Raw genomic sequence first — 21,085 nt, forward strand, 5'->3', positions numbered from 1 at the left:
GCAAAATATATTAAAAAGAGCTATAATAGACCTTATAAGGATGAAAAGACATGGGCAGGCTCATACATTGCTGGTGGAGAATGCACTGCCATAATCTTTTTAATAAAATTATCTGGAATTATCTTATGAAGTAGAAATATTTGTATCCTTGAAACTGTGGAAGATCATTCTATAGAATATTATGCAATCAAGGGAAGTGTTAGTCACTCAAGTCGTGTCTGACTCTTTGTGACCCCGTGGACTATAGCCCACCAGGCTCCTCTGTCCTTGGGATTCTGCAGGTAAGAATACTAGAGTGTATTCTTCTAGTTCCCTTCTCCAGGGGATCTTCCAGACCCAGGGGTCAAACCCATGTCTCCCGCATTGTGGGCAGATTCTTTACTGTCTAGCCACTAGGGAAGCCCTTAGAATATTATGCATTAAGTGTAAAACTCAGGTGGGTCTGTTGTCTTGCCTTAGAAGAGCTGTCACCGTGCATGAAGGGAGAGAAGCAAGCTGCAGAGTCCTGTGCAGAGTGTGACCCTGTCTTCATAAAAATAGGCAGCAAAATGTCTATATATATGGGTTTGTTTGGATATACATTTTGTACAAGCATGGAGGAAGTTGGGAAAAGGCATTTTAAGCTTGTAAACTGTTTCCTTTGGAGAGGCAGTGGAGGAGTATGACGCAGATTTTTTAGTATATACCCAAGTTATATTATCATTAAAAGAACGTCTATTTTATAGTTGCTAAAATTTAACAATGAAACAAACAATATCACCAAGAAAAAGAATGCCAACGAAAAGTATCTACTTTCTTGGTATAAACCCCTAATGTTCTAGAAATCTCTAGAGGGGTTTTCCACACAATGCCTCTAATTGATAAATTTTTAATTCCTATTTCTCTGCTTTGCAACAGTGCTATTAAGAGAGCCTGATTAATGAAAGAATTTAGGAAATTTGGTACACATTTAGAAACAAATAGAGCCAGATTTGTAGGGGGTCATTCTTCTATTATAGTCAGCCTGAAGATATTTGCAGAAGGCAACCATGCTTCTCTTTCCACATTAGCAAGAAAAGTGTTGCTCTTTGCACTTATTAGCCCCCAGAAAAATCCTCTTTCTTTCACTTATTTTCAGATTTATGTAGTCTGAATTAATATTTCAAAGCCCTATTCAAGAGGAACATTTGGAGCCATTCCACATGAATGTTGTATTCTTTAAGCAGAAGTGCAGAACATACTCTTTCTAGGCACAGATTGCTTTTCACAGATAATGTATTCCACTTAATCGTGTATAAAGGGACAAATCTGATGTACACATTTAAAGCATGGCTCTGTCTTAGCATGCAAAAATCACCCCATACAACAAACCTCAGAGCATTTTTGAAGAGGAAAGTATATAAAACAGGGAGTACATTGCCTCTATACACTGCATCGTCCTCCCAACTCAGCTAAGCCAGTATTAAATGAAAACATTTACCATGGCAACATCGATTTACAAAGGGCAAATGGTGTTTCTGCAAGATTAGAGTACTTCCTCTCATGGATCTCAGAGGTACACACAGTTAACACTTTAACACCCTTATTTAATAATTTTATGTAAGACTGAAAAAACTTTAATAGATTATCTTTAAATATTTTAGTTTGGAAATAGAATCCAAAACAGTACAACAAACTCTTAACAAAAGCTGAAGTCAAATTCAATGCAGGCAGAAAGATACCACTACAATATTTTAGTCTTCACTATTTATGAAAATAAAAGTTTTTCGTTTTGTGGTAAGCTGTACCAAATGGTTAAATCATTTGCTTCCAGCTGAATGGTCCTTTTGCTATGAAGATGCAAATTCTGTTTACCTTACTGTTTCTCCAATTGATATTGTTAGTTATAATATTTAGCTTCCCCATTTGGGGACATGTTAAAATATTACACTCATCTCCTTAATGTATTTTCATAAATGCTAAGGCAGTCTTCACAGATATTTTACTGCTGTGGTTTCATCTGCTTGTCTTGAGCTTTAAAGGCAGACACAGTAGATGCAAGAAAGAAGATAGATTGGTAGCCTAGGCAGATGCAAGAAAGAAGTGATTGTAGTGAGGTCAAACAACTTTAGAAGTTAACAAATAGTCTCTGTGTTGTTTTTCTGCAGTCACAACCGCTCCATAATACAAAATGGGGAAAATTGTGCTCAAGGGGGAGGAAATTAAGTTCCTGCCCTGAATAGTTCAGAGTTGAGAGTGAAAAATTTATCTTACTCAACATGAATTCTTTGACTCTGCTAGAGGTATATACTGTTCCATCTTCTACCTAGAGTTTAGTTAATCAGCCCAGTAAGCTTGGGTCTAGAAGCCCACGGCTGTTAGGCGTAAGGGGACTTTTAGTCCAATCAATGGTAGCAGGAGTCAGTTGAAATAAATAAGGTACTTCACACAGTTACTGCCCACAGTATTCTCTTTTCACTTCAGTTTGTGGTGACCTATAAACCTTCTACAATAGCCAAAGAAATTTGAAGTGCCACTGAAGCAAATAAAAACCAAATCTAGCACTCTTTTAATGCTTCCAAGTCTGCTGCTATTGGAAGACTCCATGTCATTTATTTCCTTACTTCCCACAACATGTATTCCCCAAGATTAAAAAAAAAAACACATGTCAGTTGTCCAGAAAAAAGTTGACAAATATGTGAGTCCAAGATGGTTTTCCTGCATTTTTAAAATAAAATGTCTAAAACCTATGTATTATGGTTAAGAATTTTATAGAGAATAGAAATTTGCAAACCTGTGAATCACTATGATATGAAGGAGGACATTAATTAAACTGAATGATCTAGAGTCTTCATTGTGATAGTTCAAGAAATCATCGATTTAGAATGAGTTTTTTTTTAGTATATTTGAAGCTACTAGTGAAATCCAAGAGTATTATTGAAAATATATAAATATTAGTAGAGTTAACTCAGGCATATATAAAATTTTATAGAAGTTTTGCTCAAATATTGAAATGTAAACAAGATTGAAATGATCTTTTCAACTCTTCCTTTTCTAAATATCTGTCTGCCAGACCATTTTCTGAAATCGCTTTTAAACATAAAAGTTTTATAAAATAATCTGACAAACATTTTATTATATTTTATAAAATAATCATTGTAATACCCATGTACAGCAATCACTATAATGTACCTAACCTATTATGTAATGCAAATGAATAAACTAGCCTTGTTAGCCAGCCATTATTTACAGTATTACTTTTGTGGGCCTGGGGCAGAAATCTGAATGCCATCTGAGTTTTAATCACTAGAGGAACAAATCTCCATTTCATGACTTTTCACTGAAACATCATCTCCACCTCTATCATTCTTCAGAGATACTGTCCAGTTCCTTAAGAGGAAAGACTTACCTGTCTTGTTCATTATTCTGTTCCCTGAGCCTGAAAACAATGCTGTATTCCAATAAAGATTTGGTTAATTTCTTTTAGAAAGGAGGGGAGTTATCTCCATACCAAGAATACTTCCTGTTCTGCCCCAGTATTCCTAAACGTGTGCTTGGACACACACACAAGCATGACACCAGTGACTGTGGTGTTTTTTGTGTCTCCACATGGATCACGGCTCAGGAGTCCCCTGCTGCCGTACTTTCCATATGGAAGAAATAGTCTGAAGTTCAATGTTTTTATTTTAACTACTACCTAACTTTTGATTCCTTCATGGTATTTTCACTTCTGTCAATTTATTAGAGATATAATGTAGTTAAACATTCACCAATTTTAAGTCCACAGTTTGATGAATGCTGGCAAATAGCATGCATTTGTGACCGCCAGGATGGCGTGATAAAGGACGTTTGCATCGCCCCGGACATCCCCTCCTGTCCCGTCACGCCCCTCACATGCCTGTTCTCATCCGCGTCCGGCATCCCCGGAACCTGCTGATGGTTCCGTCACCGGTTTAGCCTTTTATGGGTATACATATAGACGTGACACAGCAGTGTGTAGTCTTTGGTGTCTGGCTCCTTTCACTTAGCATGCTGCTTTTGAGATTCATCCACAATGTTGTGTTTGTCAGTAGCTCGTTTTTATTGCAAGTCGTAGCTGTGGGGAAATCTGGACTCTAATTCAGGCAAGACTGGCTCTGGACCTTGTGCTCTTAAGCCATTCCATTATGTTATTACTGATTTTCATTTCATGCAGTTTTCTTAATCATCTCTGGTCATGCTGTTCTCCTATTCAGAAATCCTCAACAACTCCTTATTCTGATCAAATACACTTCCTAGTCCTTTTCTTTTTTTTTTAATTCTCTGCCCTGTGGTCCCCATCTGAATGACTTTTCCTCTTATTTCCTGGTTTCCTTTTTTTCTGAGTTCCCTATTTTCTACCACACTCAGCCTGTTTATTATTCCCACCAATAGATGCCTTTGAATCCCCTGACATTATTCTTTCTGCTTATTGTAATTTCTTTGCCCTGCATCTTCACCTGTTTTTTTTTTTAATTTCCATTTTATTGTCCTTTCAGAGAAACCAATATTTCTTTCAGTCTTTAAGGACATGGATCCTTACATGGGCTTTGGTGGAGGACGTGGGGCTGCACCCGGAGATCTAAATTGGGGTGCAGGTGTTTGATCCTTCGGGGCTTCCCAAGAGTGATTCCTGACTACCTTGCTGTGAATGGCACAATTCAGGCAGTAACGTAGTTTCACAGAAAGCTTGGGAAGCCCATGGGCGTCAAAAAACACTCGCTTCAGAAATGTCCCTGACGGCTGCGGCCTGTACGATGTTCCGAATGAGGAACTTCTTACTGGCCTTATCCTTGGGCACGTGTCGGGCACAGTTGGTGCCTCGAATAGGCTGCACATGGCCGCGGCCCTTTTCGGTATGACCATTGTTCCTTCTTTTCTTGGTCATCTTGGAAGCGCGGAGGCGAGAGAGGCCTTCTTCACCTAGTGAAATCTTGCCTCATTAAAGTACAGAATCTGGGTCCCTTTCCCCCTGAATCTGACTGATCTCCTCAGAGAGATCCGATCTAGTACTTCAATAATTTATGCTATTCTTATAAACCTATTGTATTGTCACTTGCCGTGATTCATTCTCATGTTTTAAATCTGTCCTGCTAAAAGGAAGCCTCTCTGAAACTAATGACTGCATCTTATTCAATCTTGGTGCATATTTTTGTCAGTTAATGCTCATGCTGAGCAAACAAATATAATCTACATTGAAAAGCCAGCTCATACCTCTCCTACAGACAAGATATTATTTTCACAGTGTTTTATATCATGTCTTGCACATGAAGGGTACCCAGAGAATATTTGTTGATTAATAGATCGTCCTTGAATCTGTGCCTAGCTATTTTTTTCTGCTCTTGGGGACATGTAGGAGAGCAAGTAGGGTGATGACCCCTATGATATACTAAAGGTTGTCTGTCTAGCTAAGGCTATTATGTCCCCAATTGCTTGCAGAGTGCCTAATAAATATTTATGAAGAATGGGTTGTGTTCTTCGGTCAAGGCACAGAGCACGTTGGCAAGTACAGATTGATTCAGTAGTTAAATATCTCATCTCCTTGCTTAAAATGGTTGGAACCACGTTAGGCTGTTTTACCTCCTTAATGGTCTGTATTCTAGGTGTCTGCAGTTCTTTTCGTTTCTTCTTTTGCGATGTATTCCAGATTTTTGCCTTTCTGTCCTGAACCAGTGACACTGGCTTTCTTTATTCCCTGTCCTCCATTCCTGGGTCTTCGCCGTGTCCTTGCTGTTGTCGCTCTCCCCTCCCTGTTTGCCCTGGGTAACGCCTTCCCAGCTTTCAGATCTCAGCCTAAGCATTGTTCTCTTGGAGAACCTTTCCTCACCATTCCCCCCCATCTCTCCTCCCCACTCCTGCCTTTCAGAGAGCTGTCATAGCTCCCACAGCTCCTCCTGCCTCTGTTGCAGAATATCCTTCACAACTGCGATTTTACCTTTTCCCATGTCATTATTCCATTCATACCTTTCCTTCCTCATCAGACTGCAGACTGTGAGAGAAGGAAGCACATCTGTCTTTGCTCACCATTGTATCCTCCAGGTCTGGTCCAGGTCACTAACAGAAGCCTCAGCATGCATTTGTGGGATAGACAGACTGTGAAAGTATGAGTGGATTTCCACTGCCACTCCCCCGTTAACAGTTGTTTTTAGTCCCTAAGTCATGTCTGCCCCTTTTGTGACCGCATGAACTGTAGCCCGCCAGGCTCCTCTTTCCATGGAATTTCCAAGGCAGTAGTATTGTTTGGTTTGCCATTTTCTGCCCTGGGGGATTTTCCCAACCCAGGGATCAAACCTGTGTCTCCTGCATTGCAGATGGATTCTTTTACCAGTGAGCTAGCAGGGAAGCCCCTTCCTGTTACAGACGTAACCTGATTTGATAGCAGCCATCTCTTGGTTCGGTTCCAGACTCCGCTGCCCTCCCCCCCGCACTGTATCCTCATTGCTCATCCTCAGTTCCATCAAAGTGTTCTTCCACATCTCAACTCATGCACCTTGACCAACATCACATCTGAACAGATCAAATCTAAATTCTCATCACCCAAGCTCTTTTATTATCTGACTTAATTCAGATTTATCCAACTTCCTTTTTCAGAATTCCCTAAAATGTCACCTTTGCGCCTGTTTGTCCATTTACCAGCTTATTTCTGTTTCCACCACACTAACTCCCTTCTCTGGGTTTTGTTCAAACGCAATTTTTCAGCTCAGGTCTTCTTCTTACCTTTGTTTATCTGACGTCTTCCCCTTTGAGAGACTCCGCTTCTCTGCTCAGGGCCTCTCAGACCTAGGAGAAGACTTGGTCACTTCGTTTTGTTTCAGAGCTTCCATTTGATCATTTTTTAACATGTTAAGAAATGCTAAAGCATTTGCATTGTATACCACATGCTCCCCTGGCCTCTTTCAGCGTCCTTTCCACTCCAACCTCCTCCGGGCGACTGACCTTTAGGGTGCCATCCTTCGGCTCCCCGGCTCTCTGGCTCCTAGCAGGCTTCGGTCAGTGGAGGGAACTGGCAAAAGACGGGAAAGCAATAGGATGACTTCAGAGCATTTATTTTCTTGGTTCCTTTTCTTTATTTGAGATTTATTTTTATTTGTTTGGCTGTGTCTGGTCTTAGTGGTGGCCTGTAGGGCCTAGTTCCCTGACCAAGGATGGAACTGAGAGCCCCTGCTTTGAGAGCATGGAGTCTTAGCCACTGGACTGCCGGGAAGGTTCCCGGTTCCTTCTCTGTTGAGCAACAGGTTGGCAGTGACTAGAGTTCTCTCCCTGTGTCATAGCCATGTCATCTCCTACGGTAACAGTTCCTGGGCTTGGAAACTCTCCTTCTTCTTGACTCATACATCTTTGAGTGGTAACAGCTTGGTCCTCTATAAATCCCTAGGGCGTTTCAAGCTACCTTACATACTTCTCTTCACCCAGCCAGCGGCTGTGTCCTTGGTTCTTTGGTTACATGCTCCTCAGTTGCCCTCTTTATTGGTACCTTCTGTTTCCTAAGGGACTCTTGACTGATACATCTTAAATATTAAACACAGAAAATTAATGCTTCTGTTGTAGAAATCATGCCATGCCACCTGCCATATACAGTGCCATTCACAAGAACATGACAAGATCTGTAAAATACGTTAGCTCTGTGCATCACAAGTGGTAAAATCTGCACGTGAGTTAAAAGGCGTAAGATAAGCGTCCCCTTGTTTTCTTGTCTGTATCTCCCACTTTCTGCTTAATCATGTTAGGAGAGAAGAACCTCTGAGTCTTGGGCCCAGCCAAGTGGGCCTTCTCTCCTGCACCCTGACAGGTCCCTTCTGGGACCAGATCACCCTTTCTTTGAACTCTTATTACTCATCTGGCCCTTAACCCAAAGCGCAGTTCATTTCAGTGGCTCAGTCGTGTCCCACTCTTTGTGACCCCGTGGACCGCAGCACGCCAGGCCTCCCTGTCCCGCCCTGTCTCCCGGAGCTTGCACAGCACCTTCCCTGTTTCCCAGGGCTGAGCTTTGTTCCCTTCATTAGCTTCTAAGAAAAGAGCTTCTCCTTTCAAATTGTATGTCCTAGGAGCAGAATATAGACAGAATCAGTTTGCTGGCTGTTACATTAATTGGTTGGTAGGTTGGTATCAAAGATTCTTGGGGACAAACTGTATCTTCTAGTTTTAAGCATTTTAATAGCAAGTTTCTAATATATACAAAATTGAGGAGCTTGTATAATGTACCCCCGTGTACCCATCAGTGATTATCAACACATGGTCATTCTTGTTTTATCCATATTCCTCTACTTGATTCCTCCCCAGCACATACACACACACACACACACACACACACACACACACACACACACTGAATTATTTTCAGGTATCTCCTAAACCTCACTTCATTTCATAGTACTTTGCTATGTATTTTCAAAAGGTGAATACTTTATTTTTAAATGTAATCACAATCACCATTATTACCATTATATCATCAAGTATCTAGTCAGCATCAAATTTCTCTGATGGTTTATATTTTTAAATGTAGCTTTGTTTGCATCAGAATTCAAATGTGGTCCATATGGTAAATCTTACGGCTCTGTCTCTTTTAGGAATCTTGAGATTCCATTTGTCTCTTTTTTTCCTCTAGAGTACTTGTCCTAAAGGGTTTCCTGCATTCTAGGATTTGCTGACTGCTTCACTGAAGTATCACTTAACATGTCTCTCTGACCTGTGTTTGCTTATACTGATACATCTGAAGGCTTGAGCAGATTGAGGTTAGGGTTTTGGCAAGAATATTTCATAGGTGATGTTATATAGTACCAACAGGAAGCATATAATGTCTGATTGTCTCTTCTTACAATGTTATTCTTATTAAGTTAGGAATTGTGAGATTGATTAATCCACTGTAAAGTTGCCTGTCAACTTTTCATCTATGGTTTTAGCAGCTGTGGATGTTTATCATTGCCTAGGTTCATTAGAAGTCACATATCATGAGTATTCTAATTCTGTCATTCCTCCTGAATTTGTCATTGGAAATATTTCTATAAAAAGAAAGCTTCCCTCGTAAACTATTTGATCACTCTTGAATTCAGTTTATGTTGTTTGTACTTTATATTCTATAAACTGCTGGATGGAAAAGGTTTAAGTTTTCCTTTAACATCAACTAAGGGCCACTATATAAACCTAATTATACATTGATGATAATTTAGGATTAGTTAGTTTTATTGTAGTTATCATGCTGTACATTTATATGAGTGTGTATATCTGAGAAAACATAAGAAAACAAAGCTGAATTTCATTGTAAAACATTGAATCTACTTTTTCATTTGTGTTAGGAAGTTTCCATACTGACTTAAAGAAGGATGCACTGAAGTGCTATGTTTATGTTTATAATGTAAAATGAACTAATGACAAGTAAAAACATATTTGGAAAATGGACATTTGCAGTTTCTACAGCTATTTGGTTCATTATAATAATAAGTCCATTAACTTTATGACAGGGGTTCACCCCAGGGATTTTCAGTGCAAAGAAAAGTCAACCTTTGTAGCATTATTCCTTATCTTGAATTATTAATATTGTCTTTCGATGGAAGTTGGAAAATTACAGTGGTTAAATTGGGTTCCAAAAAGCATAAATAAAGTTCTTGAAGGGAAAAAAATGAGTCAATGCTCTGGAGCTATTTTTGTAGAACTAGGTCCTTTATGAAAGGTTATTAGTGATGTAGCATGGCAGACTTCAGCAGACTAATTCAGCCAGCATTCACTGCAGATCTAGTGCTAACGCCAGGTGGTCTCTGGGAATACAAGCAAGGATAAGTCAGGGTTTCGGCTCTAAAACACAGTCCAGGAGCAGGAGACAGACCAGCAAACAAGGAGCCTCACTGTGATGGCCTCATGTTGAAATAGATGTTTATGAAGTCAAAAGGAAAAGCAGAGAACATTCCAAAGAATATTTTTATATTTGATTATATAGTTCCTCTTAGAAGTTCAAGGCAAAGGATGCAAATCTGTTGTAATGTTTTCTTTTTGGGTTGGAAGTCTAAGGAAAATGAATAAGTCACGGAATTGCTATAAGGGAGGTAGAGAGAAGCAGAATGGCTTGATTGTTATATTTAAATATATGACTTCATCCATAAACATAAGTACCCACTGCCAGTTATACCTGTTATTTTGAAGAAAGGAGTTCAGTTTTCAGAAGGCACAGTTGCCTTTATTTAATATAGATTTGAACTGGCTTTCCATGTCTCATTTCCCTTGAGATTGTCAGGCTTGCCGAACTGGGAATTTGTATTTTATCCATCCGTGATCCCTATATCTAAATGCCTTGTTGCATCTAGTTAAGAGATGCAGCGGAAAATGTGTAATTGAAAATACAGTTTTTGACTTAATTATTTTATTAGACAGGAAGACAGGGTTCTGAATATTCAGAACCATTGCAGATGAATATGTTGAAATGGACCAAGTCGCCTAAAGATTATCTACTTTTAGTTAAATTTAGAATTATGAAGGTTTTGTTTCTGCTTTCAGAAATGTGTTTCTCAAGACATATTGAGTGCCTACGCCACATGTATCTCCTCCCTTTCTTGCTAACAGAACCCCAGTTTTGTTCCAGCATTGGCCTCCCCTGGCCCAGAAAATGAATCTTGATTAGGCTTCCCTTGCAAATGATTGGTGTAGAGACGGGCATGTGAGACAGTTCTGGCCATTTAAGTGTGAAGGGAATTCTACTGGAGGTGAAGTGCTTTGGGGAAAGTTTTGCTTTTGAACAGGACCTGAAGGGAGAGACTCTCCCTCTGCTAGCCTTTGGGAATTGCTTCGTGAGACTATGATACTGGAAGCTACTATAACCATCTTGTGACCATGAGGAAAGAATTCTACGGATAGAAAGCATTATATTGAATATGGCAAGGCTGGAAGATGGAAAGAACCTAGCTCCTTGATGATATTGTTGAGCTGCTGCATGAAATTACCATTCTTACATCTATGCTACTTCTGGACTTATTACGTGAAAGCCTGCATCTCTGTTAGCTTAAGCCATTGGCTTTCTGTCATTTGCAGATTTATTCTTAGTGATGATTAGCATTTGATTAGACCTCCTACGTATGACTGAGGTGGCATATATTTGATTTACTGTGGCCTTTATGATATGTCCTGATGACTGTATGCTCAGTCCACTCTAAGGGAAAAAGGATTTTCTCCTATGTGTTGCTGTATTGCGTTCCTAAAAACCTTTGCACCAATTTTAATTGCCACTACCAATAAAAAAAACTAATCATCTTTCAGGCCAAAAATTCTGCTAAGAGGTGCCATGAGTACCTAAAAATACTTGAGATTTTTAAGATGATTTGCATATTTTACATCTTTTCTTCTTCAAGAGACCAATCAGTCATTCTTAGACTTTGCTGATACCAGTTATCAATACATAACAAAAAGTAAAAACACAATGAATACATTAACTTATAAATTATTACTTGCTTATGTGTGACGCAGTCTGAATTTGTACCCTAGTCTTCAAGTGTGCAAAGAAACTAGGATTTTAATTTTTAAAGTTGATCTTACTTTCATCAGCCCCTGACCCTCTGGGTAGCAGGGGAAGAAAGCCTATAGTATCAACTGAAGCCTATAGTATCAACTTGATCTCTTTGGGATCAAGACAATCTGCTCAACTTTTGATTAGGGTGTTTCCCCCCTCCCTTTTTTATTTGTGAGGGTAATATCTGAGTGTACAGGAAAGGGGTGATCTTGTATGAATGGCATTGGACAGTGAGAGATCCCAAATGAACAGGGCCTATGGACTCTGTTCCTTTTATTGGTATGAGCCCTGGCACCTCATCTGTGACTATGAAATTAATTTCTCCTTAACCAGACACTTTCTTTTCTCTCCTCCTCCTGCCTGGAAGGGTATCCTGCTGTGTCATATTTTCTCTTTCTTAGCTAGCATTAGCCCTGCCCCGTTTCCTGGGGCCATGATAACAGCATGGCTGCCAGGGAACCAGATGTGGTTTATTTGGAAGAGGAGTGTGGATCAGTGAGTCGGTTCAGTCACTCAGTCGTTTCCGACTCTTTGCGACCCCATGGACCACAGCACGCCAGGCCTCCCTGTCCATCACTAACTCCCGAGTTTACTCAAACTCATGTCCATTCAATCGGTGATGCCATCCAACCATCTCATCCTCTGTCTGTCTTCTTCTCCTGCCTTCAGTCTTTCCCAGCATCAGGGTCTTTACAGATGAGTCAGTTCTTCACATCAGGTGGCCAAAGTATTGGCGCTTCAGCTTCAGCGTCAGTCCTTCCAATGAATATTCAGGACTTATCTCCTTCAGGATGGACTGGTTGGATGTCCTTGCAGTCCAAGGGACTCTCAAGAGTCTTCTCCAACACCACAGTTCAAAAGCATCAATTCTTTGGCACTCAACTTTCTTTATAGTCCAACTCTCACATCCATACATAACTACTGGAAAAGCCATAGCTTTGACTAGATGAACCTTTGTTGGCAAAGTAATGTCTCTGCTTTTTGCAGAGTGTGAATACAACAGTTTAATATTTTAATTTAATTTTTTCAGAATATTAGTCTCCTTACAAATAGGGAATACCTGAAGGCCAGAAGCCTCGCCCAGAACTTGCAGCATTTATACAGTTATGTTAAACTCTATTGGATTGTTACTAAAAGTTGCCTATTTTAATATTATGATATTTACTCTTTTCTAACTCTGTGAACAGTCTGTACTTTCATAGACCTCATTAATGCTTAATGTGTTGTGAGAAATTAAAATCAGTGTGTGCTAGAAGGGTACATTAGGCACTCAGATTCTTGGGGTTATCTTTGACACCACTGGTCTGCAGAATAAGAGTAATTTCATAGATTGGAAATCAGTAGAGAGAGTCTCTGCATGGTGGTACTATACTCTGTTGGAGCTTATATAATACCAGTATTGCTTCAAATAATTTTCCTTGTATTGTTCGATTTTGAATATTTGGCATTTTAAAAATTGGCCCATCTTTTTTTCCATCAGCCTTTCTAAATCTTTTGTCTGTTTTTTCTGTCAGTTTTCTTTTCTTCTTTCCTATGTCCCAAGTTACCCGGGCTCTGTGACCATCACTGAAGGAGCTGGTAGGGAAACTCTGAGGCGACTCTGCTACCCACCGTCTCTGCAGGCATTTCTTTCCTGGGAGGCAGTGTAGAGGACAGCTCTGGAGGGACCATGGGCAGCTTGGATAGCGAATGTGGCTGGCGCCTTGAGAAGGCCTTGGGCCATGCGGCCAGAGTCTCCACAGCCATAGGCCTCATAGAAGGAGCTACGGGCGGAGCTGGGCTCCTCAATTAAATCAGGAATATTAACACACAGGAAAGTAGATGCCCGTATGTTAGTGTCCAGCAGCCATCCCCAGGAGAACACTGTCAGCATGGATTTTGGTTGGTGACATTGTCAACGGCACCCTCCTTGAAACATTCTCTCCTTCTGACTTCTCTGATGTAGTGGTGGTTTAGTCACTAAGTCGCGTCCAACTCTTGCGACCCCATGGACTCTAGCCCTCCAGGCTCCTCTGTCCATGGGATTCTCCAGGAAAGAATACTGGAGTGGGTAGCCATTCCCTTCTCCAGGGGATGTTCCTGACCCAGGAATTGAACCCGGGTCTCCTACATGGCAGGCAGATAGAATACCTCTGTGATTTTTCTCTAAACTCCTTGGCTGCTCTTTATTTTGTGGAAAGAAAAAGTTTTGCAGCTCTGTCCTTTCTCTTTTCGGTTTTACTCTCTCCTGTCATAAAGCAGCTTCTTTCATACCCCCTGTCCAACTTGCATGTCACGTAAATTTATATCTCTTGGCCAACCTTTCCTTCAAATTCCATTTGACCCAGCTGCTCATTTAACATTTACATGTAGGTTTTTTCAAAGGCTTCTTAAGCGTTATATGTGCAGTGACAAATTCATCATCTTCCAATCTGGTCCTCCTGTGTTTTATGTGTTAACAAATGCTACCACCAGTATATTCAGTTATGCAAACCATGAATCATCCTCAACACTGCCGCCTTCCTTCTAGTCAAATCCACTCCCAAGTCATGTCTATTTCACCTTTTAAATATCTCCAGAATCTGTCCTGTTTTTTCCTTCTCTACCATTATAATTTGTTTTCAAGCTACTATCATCAGTTTTCTGAACAACTATGGAACTTTTTACCGGCCTCGTCTAATTAATTCTCGCCTCCATATCAGTCTCCCACAAAAAATTGTCATTGGCTTTCTGTTGCTGTCAAGAAAAGCAAAACCACCAGAGTCCTGAACATGGACTGCAAAGTGTACAGTGCGTGCCACGTCTGCTTGTCCAGTCTAAAGGGAAACGTGTCCCCCCTTTCCATCTGGATTGGTTTTGTTTTCTCAGTCATGCCTAGTTCTCTGTAATTACAGGGCCTTTGAGAGTGCTATTTCCTATGCCTGAAACAGTTGCCACCTCCCTTCACTGAAGATCCTTTCCTTGGAATTCCAAGCTCTTGTAGGAACCTCCACTTCTCTCATGTGTCATTTAAAGCAGTTCACATAGAATAATTCTTATTTGTGTGATTGTTTTCTGTACAAGTAGCCTCTGAACTGTGGTGGACTGGAACCAGTGTTCTTCTCACAGTTTTATGGGTTTAGCAGAGGGTCTGGTTCCTGGGAGTTGCTCGGCATATATATTTGCTGGACGCATGAGTAGATGGACGGGAGAATGGGTTTCTACGCAGACATTAAAAGAGTTTAAAGGTAGGCAAGTATTAATGAGATAACTTATGGCAAGATCTATGAGAACAGGCCCCCAAAGAACAGAAATCATGGATACTACTTTGGTATCTGATGAAAACTGTGGATACCACTTTGGTGACTCATTTTAAACTTTAGGAGGGTAGAATGAACTCATTTGATAAATGAGCTGACAGAACCATCCAAGTCTAGACTTTCTATTCCACCTCAGTCACTTGTCCCCAAATCAGATGTAAACCACTTAGCAAGAAATCCGGTGTTTGGGGGATAGTGGTTGGGAACTTTTTGTTCCCCAGCATCTCCAAACAGATTGGATAGAGTCAGTTTCCAGCCATCTGTGCCAAAGGGGAGAAACGTGGGGGGAGTAGTTAGGTTGGCAAAAGGTTCAGAAAATGGACTGCTTTCATATTCCAGGAAATGTAGTGAAAAGCATGAACCACTGGCTTTAAGCTGGGGGAGATGAGTGGTCAGGTCCGCAGCAACGCCTGTTCAGAGCAGGAGTTTCCTCTCACGTAACCCCCCCGGCAACCAGGAAGCCAGCCAGGATGCAGCCGTTGTCACCACCTGTTGTGCTTGGGAGATTAATTATAGACCGTTATTAGCGTGCGCCCTCTGCTTCCTCTTAAATAAAAGCGTGTGAGCGCTCCGAGACAGATGTGCCCTCACCAAAATGTTTTTTTTTTCCTTCCTCATTTGCTTGCACAGATTTGTAATTCCCGCAGAAAAGCTCTTGCCAGGAAAGTAGCTTCCATTGGAACTACTTGGCATTGAGAATCTTGTCATCGTCAGCCCAGTGTGATTACAGTTTAAAAATGCAAATGGGATTCTGGGATGAATCAACTGAAGGATGAAATTCATATGAAAAAGTGATGCTGTGTAAAACCCTAATTAGGTGGCATCTGTAATATAGGTTTCAGTTCAGCCTTTCTTAAACTGTGAGTTTATTGCCAGCCAGCCAAAGAGGAAGGTGCATACAGAATTCAACCAATATTTATTTATAAAGCTTCCAGTATGTGCCAGGTGTTATTCTAAATGCTTAGGATGGTAGCAGACATTATTACAACAAGACTGTGTTGTAGATTATTGTGAAATTGAAAGTCGCTCAGTCATGTCTGACTCTTTGCAACCCCATGGGCTATACAGTCCGTGGAATTCTCCAGGCCAGAATACTGGAGTGGGTAGCCTTTCCCTTCTCCAGGGGAATCTTCCCACCCCAGGGATCGAACCCAGGTCTCCTGCATCACAGACGGATTCTTTACCAGCTGAGCCACCAGGGAAGCCCTTTACAACAAGATTGTGTTGTAGGTTGAGACAAACATCCAAAAAGTTGGTGAGGATGGAGCATAGCTTAGATGGTAAGGAACAAAGTAGAGAATTTTGGAAAGCACTCTCTTTTTAGTCGTTAGGGAGTGTTTTAACATAAAGTCTGGTTATTCTTCCAGAGCCTGATAAGTAGAGAACATATATCTTATTTATATGGTAAGAGAAAGACATTAGGAAAAGGAAAATTAGAATAGACCGCATTCAAAAGTGACACTTTAAGGAATTTTATCTAATTAAGTGTCTTTAAATTCTGATATCAGAGCGGTAGCTTTTTTAAGCCTGAAGTTTTGACACCAAAAAATTATACTTGCTTTGCACACTTTTCTTTTGCCCAAGCTTTCTTTTATTCTAGGAAAACGTTGAAAGTACAGATACCACTGAGTCAGTATAAACTTACTTTACATGTATTAAAATTGCTTTGGGAAATAGCAGTTTGATTCTAGTATCTGTCTGGATCAATTAAAAAGAGGCTTTGAAAAGTATTTTCCAGTTGCTTTCTCTTTCTCTGGTAACCAAAATTCTCGTCTTAACAGACCTGATCCCTTTCTGCACTTTTCTCTTGTTGGGCTGGCAGCTCTGGTGTCAGCCCCTGAGGTTTTCTCTACTATTTTGCAGAGTTCAAGCTGTTTGAACGCTGATAGGTACTGTGTAAAAATGCAGGGCTTTGTGGGTCCTGTGTGGTGTGTCTCGATCAGATTTAAGCTGCGTGTGATCTGAGTGAGGGGGGATACTACCGACTTTGTGGGTAACCACTCTGAGGCACAGCGTCATGGTTGCCCTGCTGTGGTTATTGTAACAAAGGATACCTGAGGAAAGTTACCAGACACCTCGTTCACAGTGTAACATTTCTCAGGCCCACTTACAGCGAACAGCCAACTTGCAGATAGCCACAGAGAGAAGCAAGGGGGCCACATTCAGGTAAAGCTCCGTCGTGTTGTCTGTTTCTACATGTTTGTATCATCACAATGCATAGTCTCCTTTAGAAAGGTAGTCTGCGGGGATTCTTTAAGCCTGAACAATAAAAGGTGTGTGAGGATATTATCCAAACAGGATCAAGTGATTGTGCTCGACACGCGAATCTGAATGGTGCCTCTGGTTTCCCAAAACAAAAATTACTGGTTTTATGTGAATAGTTTTCATGTGCAATAGTATACAGGTGGTTTTGTCTGTCCCATATTAATTTACATAAGGAGTCAATTTTATTAACTGCTTGTTCTGTAGAATTCACTGCATCACTGTCTCATAAATGACTAAATCAAAATAAAGAACATTTTTTTCTTAAATGTTGTAAGCAAAGCGTTACTGATCCCTATTGTCTACATGAGACCTCTTGGCTTAGGATGGGTAATAATAGAATATAATGGGAGTTCTTTAGGAATAAGTGTTTTTCTTCTTTTTCATTTCTACCACAGTACCCTCTTTTGTCAGGAAAATGTGCTTTTCTTGGATAGTTTCCAACAGCAGCAGTAAAGAGGCATCAGCAATATCATATCCCTCCCGATTCAGATTTGGCTGATGTGCTATAATAGATAGCAAGGGGAGAGACATGGCTATGTACGTTCACGTTATTTCTCCCTTTTTGCGCATCTGAGCCTGATGTGAGCAGTCTGAATCCGCAGTAATTTTACCGATAGTCCCCTGGCACCGAGCACAGATACAGCGTTCTTCCCACAGAGAGAAAAAGAGGACCAGTGATGAGGATGTATGGAAAATTGTGAAAGGTTGCACTGGCAGTTTAGGTTGAGTTATAGAAGCATCCTTTCTAGGACAGTGTGTTCAAATGAAAAAAACTATTATAATGGGCAGTTAGGTGCTGTATTTGTGTCTCCAGAATGTTAGAACGTGTTGGAGAGAAACATTGATCTGAATTATGTGTCGGTTTTCAAATTGCTTTACCTTACAGAAGCAAAATGATGACAAAATTAAATAGTTGCGGCTGTAGTTCGCCACAGTTTGTCAACAAGCTCTCGTGAAATGTTTGCAGGTGCTTTTAAAAATTTATAGGACTGGGGCTAAAACTTCTTAAATTTTATGTCTCTGATGCCTTTACTTATGCCGTTAATCAAATAAACAATGACATTGTGTCTGAGAACTGGCATTGTCTTTTCAAACATTAGAGAGATTTGAAAAACAACCTTTTGATAGCTATCTTTCTATAGCTGAAAGAGAAGTGCTTTAGAGAACTGGGTTCAAATTCTAGTTAGTAAGTTTTAAGAATTCTTTTCTTAATTACAAGTGGCCTTCTTGAACTTTGGTTTTCTCATCCTTATTTGTTTGCTTGTTGGCCATGCTGCACATCTCATGGGATCTTACTTTCCCTACCGTAGATTGAACCCAGGCCCTCGGCAGTGAAAGCACAGAGCCCTAACCCCTGGGCCACCACGGAATTCCCTCCATATTTACGCTAGTGTCTATAATACCTCCCTGGTGACGTTGTCATGATAAGTCATTATGATGGAAGGTTCTACTAATAGAGTGGAGTTAGAAGGCTCAATAAATGTTCTACCTTTTACAAGGTATTATATGCTAAGTACTGATCATATGTTTAAATCAGTTGAATTTTTTGTAATGTTGAATGATAGAGGTTGTGGGGTCATATTTACCTAATCAGAATATTGTTAAATAGCATTCTCGGTGTTCATCCTGAAAAAAATCACAACTGGTTACTTGTATCACTGATAAAATAATTTTATTAGTTTGAGAGGTGTACCAATCCAGTTTTTTATTTTATTTTTTTTTAAATTTGTACCCATTTTATTTTTTTTTTTAATTTTTTTTTTTTTTTTTTTTTTAGTGGGAGGCTAATTACTTCACATTGCAGTGGGTTTTGTCATACATTGACATGAATCAGCCATGGATTTACATGTGTTCCCCATCCCGATCCCCCCTCCCACCTCCCTCTCCACCCGACTCCTCTGGGTCCTCCCAGTGCACCAGGCCCGAGCACTTGTCTCATGCATCCAACCTGGGCTAGTGATCTGTTTCACCATAGATAATATACATGCTGTTCTTTCAAAACATCCCACCCTCACCTTCTCCCACAGAGTTCAAAAGTCTGTTCTGTACTTCTGTGTCTCTTTTTCTATTTTGCATATAGGGCCATCGTTACCATCTTTCTAAATTCCATATATATGTGTTAGTATGCTGTAATGATCTTTATCTTTCTGGCTTACTTCACTCTGTATAATGGGCTCCAGTTTCATCCATCTCATTAGAACTGATTCAAATGAATTCTTTTTAACGGCTGAGTAATATTCCATGGTGTGTATGTACCACAGCTTCCTTATCCATTCGTCTAATGGACATCTAGGTTGCTTCCGTGTTCTGGCTATTATAAACAGTGCTGCGATGAACATTGGGGTGCACGTGTCTCAGATCTGGTTTCCTCGGTGTGTATGCCCAGAAGTGGTATTGCTGGGTCATATGGCAGTTCTATTTCCAGTTTCTTAAGAAATCTCCACACTATTTTCCATAGTGGCTGTACTAGTTTGCATTCCCACCAACAGTGTAAGAGGGTTCCCTTTTCTCCACACCCGTTTCAGCATTTATTGCTTGTAGACTTTTGGATAGCAGCCATCCTGACTGGCGTGTAATGGCACCTCATTGTGGTTTTGATTTGCATTTCTCTAATAACGAGTGTTGTTGAGCATCTTTTCAAGTGTTTGTTAGCCGTCTGTATGTCTTCTTTGGAGAAATGTCTGTTTAGTTCTTTGGCCCATTTTTTGATTGGGTCATTTATTTTTCTGGAATTGAGCTTCAGGAGTTGCTTGTATATTTTTGAGATTAATCCTTTATCTGTTGCTTCATTTGCTATTATTTTCTCCCAATCTGAGGGCTGGCTTTTCACCTTACTTATAGTTTCCTTTGTAGTGCAGAAGCTTTTAAGTTTCATTAGGTCCCATTTGTTTAGTTTTGCTTTTATTTCCAATATTCTGGGAGGTGGGTCATAGAGGATCTTGCTGAGATTTATGTCAGAGAGTGTTTTGCCTATGTTCTCCTCTAGGAGTTTTATAGTTTCTGGTCTTACATTTAGATCTTTAATCCATTTTGAGTTTATTTTTGTGTATGGTGTTAGAAAGTGTTCTAGTTTCATTCTTTTACAAGTGGTTGACCAGTTGTTGTTTTTTTAAATATTGTTGCCTCACGAGGGTTTGCTTTTAAAAAAAAAAAAAAAGTTTCTCATCAGAGAGTTGGTTGTAGTTAACTATGTGATTACATGTTAGGATAGTCTTAAATTCTTAAACTGACCGCTCACTACTTACAGCTTGTAATTTAAAGTACTATCCATTCTTGGTGACCTGCTATAGAAATTAACCTATATTGATGAAACAGTATTTATAATCACCTAAATAATCTTTTTCATCCCATATCTTATTAAAAAGTTATTCATTTACTTAAGAGTCTTAAATTTTATTTGAAGTATAGAAGTTAGTCTCATAGTTAGAAAAACGGAGATAGGAAGGTTGAAAGACTCCTAAGAATCACAGTTTTAACAGGATTAGGACTTCATGGCAAGCAAGTGACAAGAAAGATTCATAGTTATTTCTAATCATCTGGAGGGCATACATTTGAAGATTTTTAATCCTAGTTCTGACCCTAACTACTTGGCTTTAGGTGGATCGATAACCTTTCTGTGAAAGTCTTCATTTCTATAAAAAAGATGCAGTGCCTGTTAGACCGCCTCACAGCATAATTGTGAGAGGAAAATAAAGTAATACAAAAACTTTTACTCAGCCGCCCTAAGGGAGACAGACCTTGAAGATCTGGCATCTCCCATTGGACCCTGTAAGTGACCCTTAGGAACATTTCTTCAAAGAACTTGACCTTTCAACTTAATTCTAAGAACCAAACTGTGGCACCAGAATACTTCAGAACAAAATTGCTGATACTTTTTATAGTTGCCGAGAAAAGAATAATTACTTTTCTGTTATTCTTTGTTCTATTGAGCTGTGATCTTCAGAGCTTTCAGCTGAAGGCTAATTATTGATCTGATACACATTGTAATTTTTAATCACATTTTTTAAAAAAGAAGAGTCTTACCTTTTTTCTAACAGAATTATTCTTTATCTTGAAAATGGGGCATATGATGGTG

At 39.9% G+C, this 21,085-nt stretch overlaps 1 protein-coding gene and 1 pseudogene across 10 annotated transcripts in view; one reads left to right on the forward strand and one right to left on the reverse strand.

Annotated features, from left to right (window-relative positions):
* The window catches only part of PAM (peptidylglycine alpha-amidating monooxygenase), a 311,728-nt gene that overhangs the window by 153,084 nt on the left and 137,559 nt on the right, over positions 1-21,085 (forward strand). The window lies entirely within an intron of this gene.
* On the reverse strand, positions 4,516-4,870 carry LOC136169141 (small ribosomal subunit protein eS26 pseudogene; annotated as a pseudogene).

The sequence above is a fragment of the Muntiacus reevesi genome, chromosome 1 (genome assembly GCF_963930625.1).
Source record: "Muntiacus reevesi chromosome 1, mMunRee1.1, whole genome shotgun sequence".
Classification (NCBI taxonomy): domain Eukaryota; kingdom Metazoa; phylum Chordata; class Mammalia; order Artiodactyla; family Cervidae; genus Muntiacus; species Muntiacus reevesi.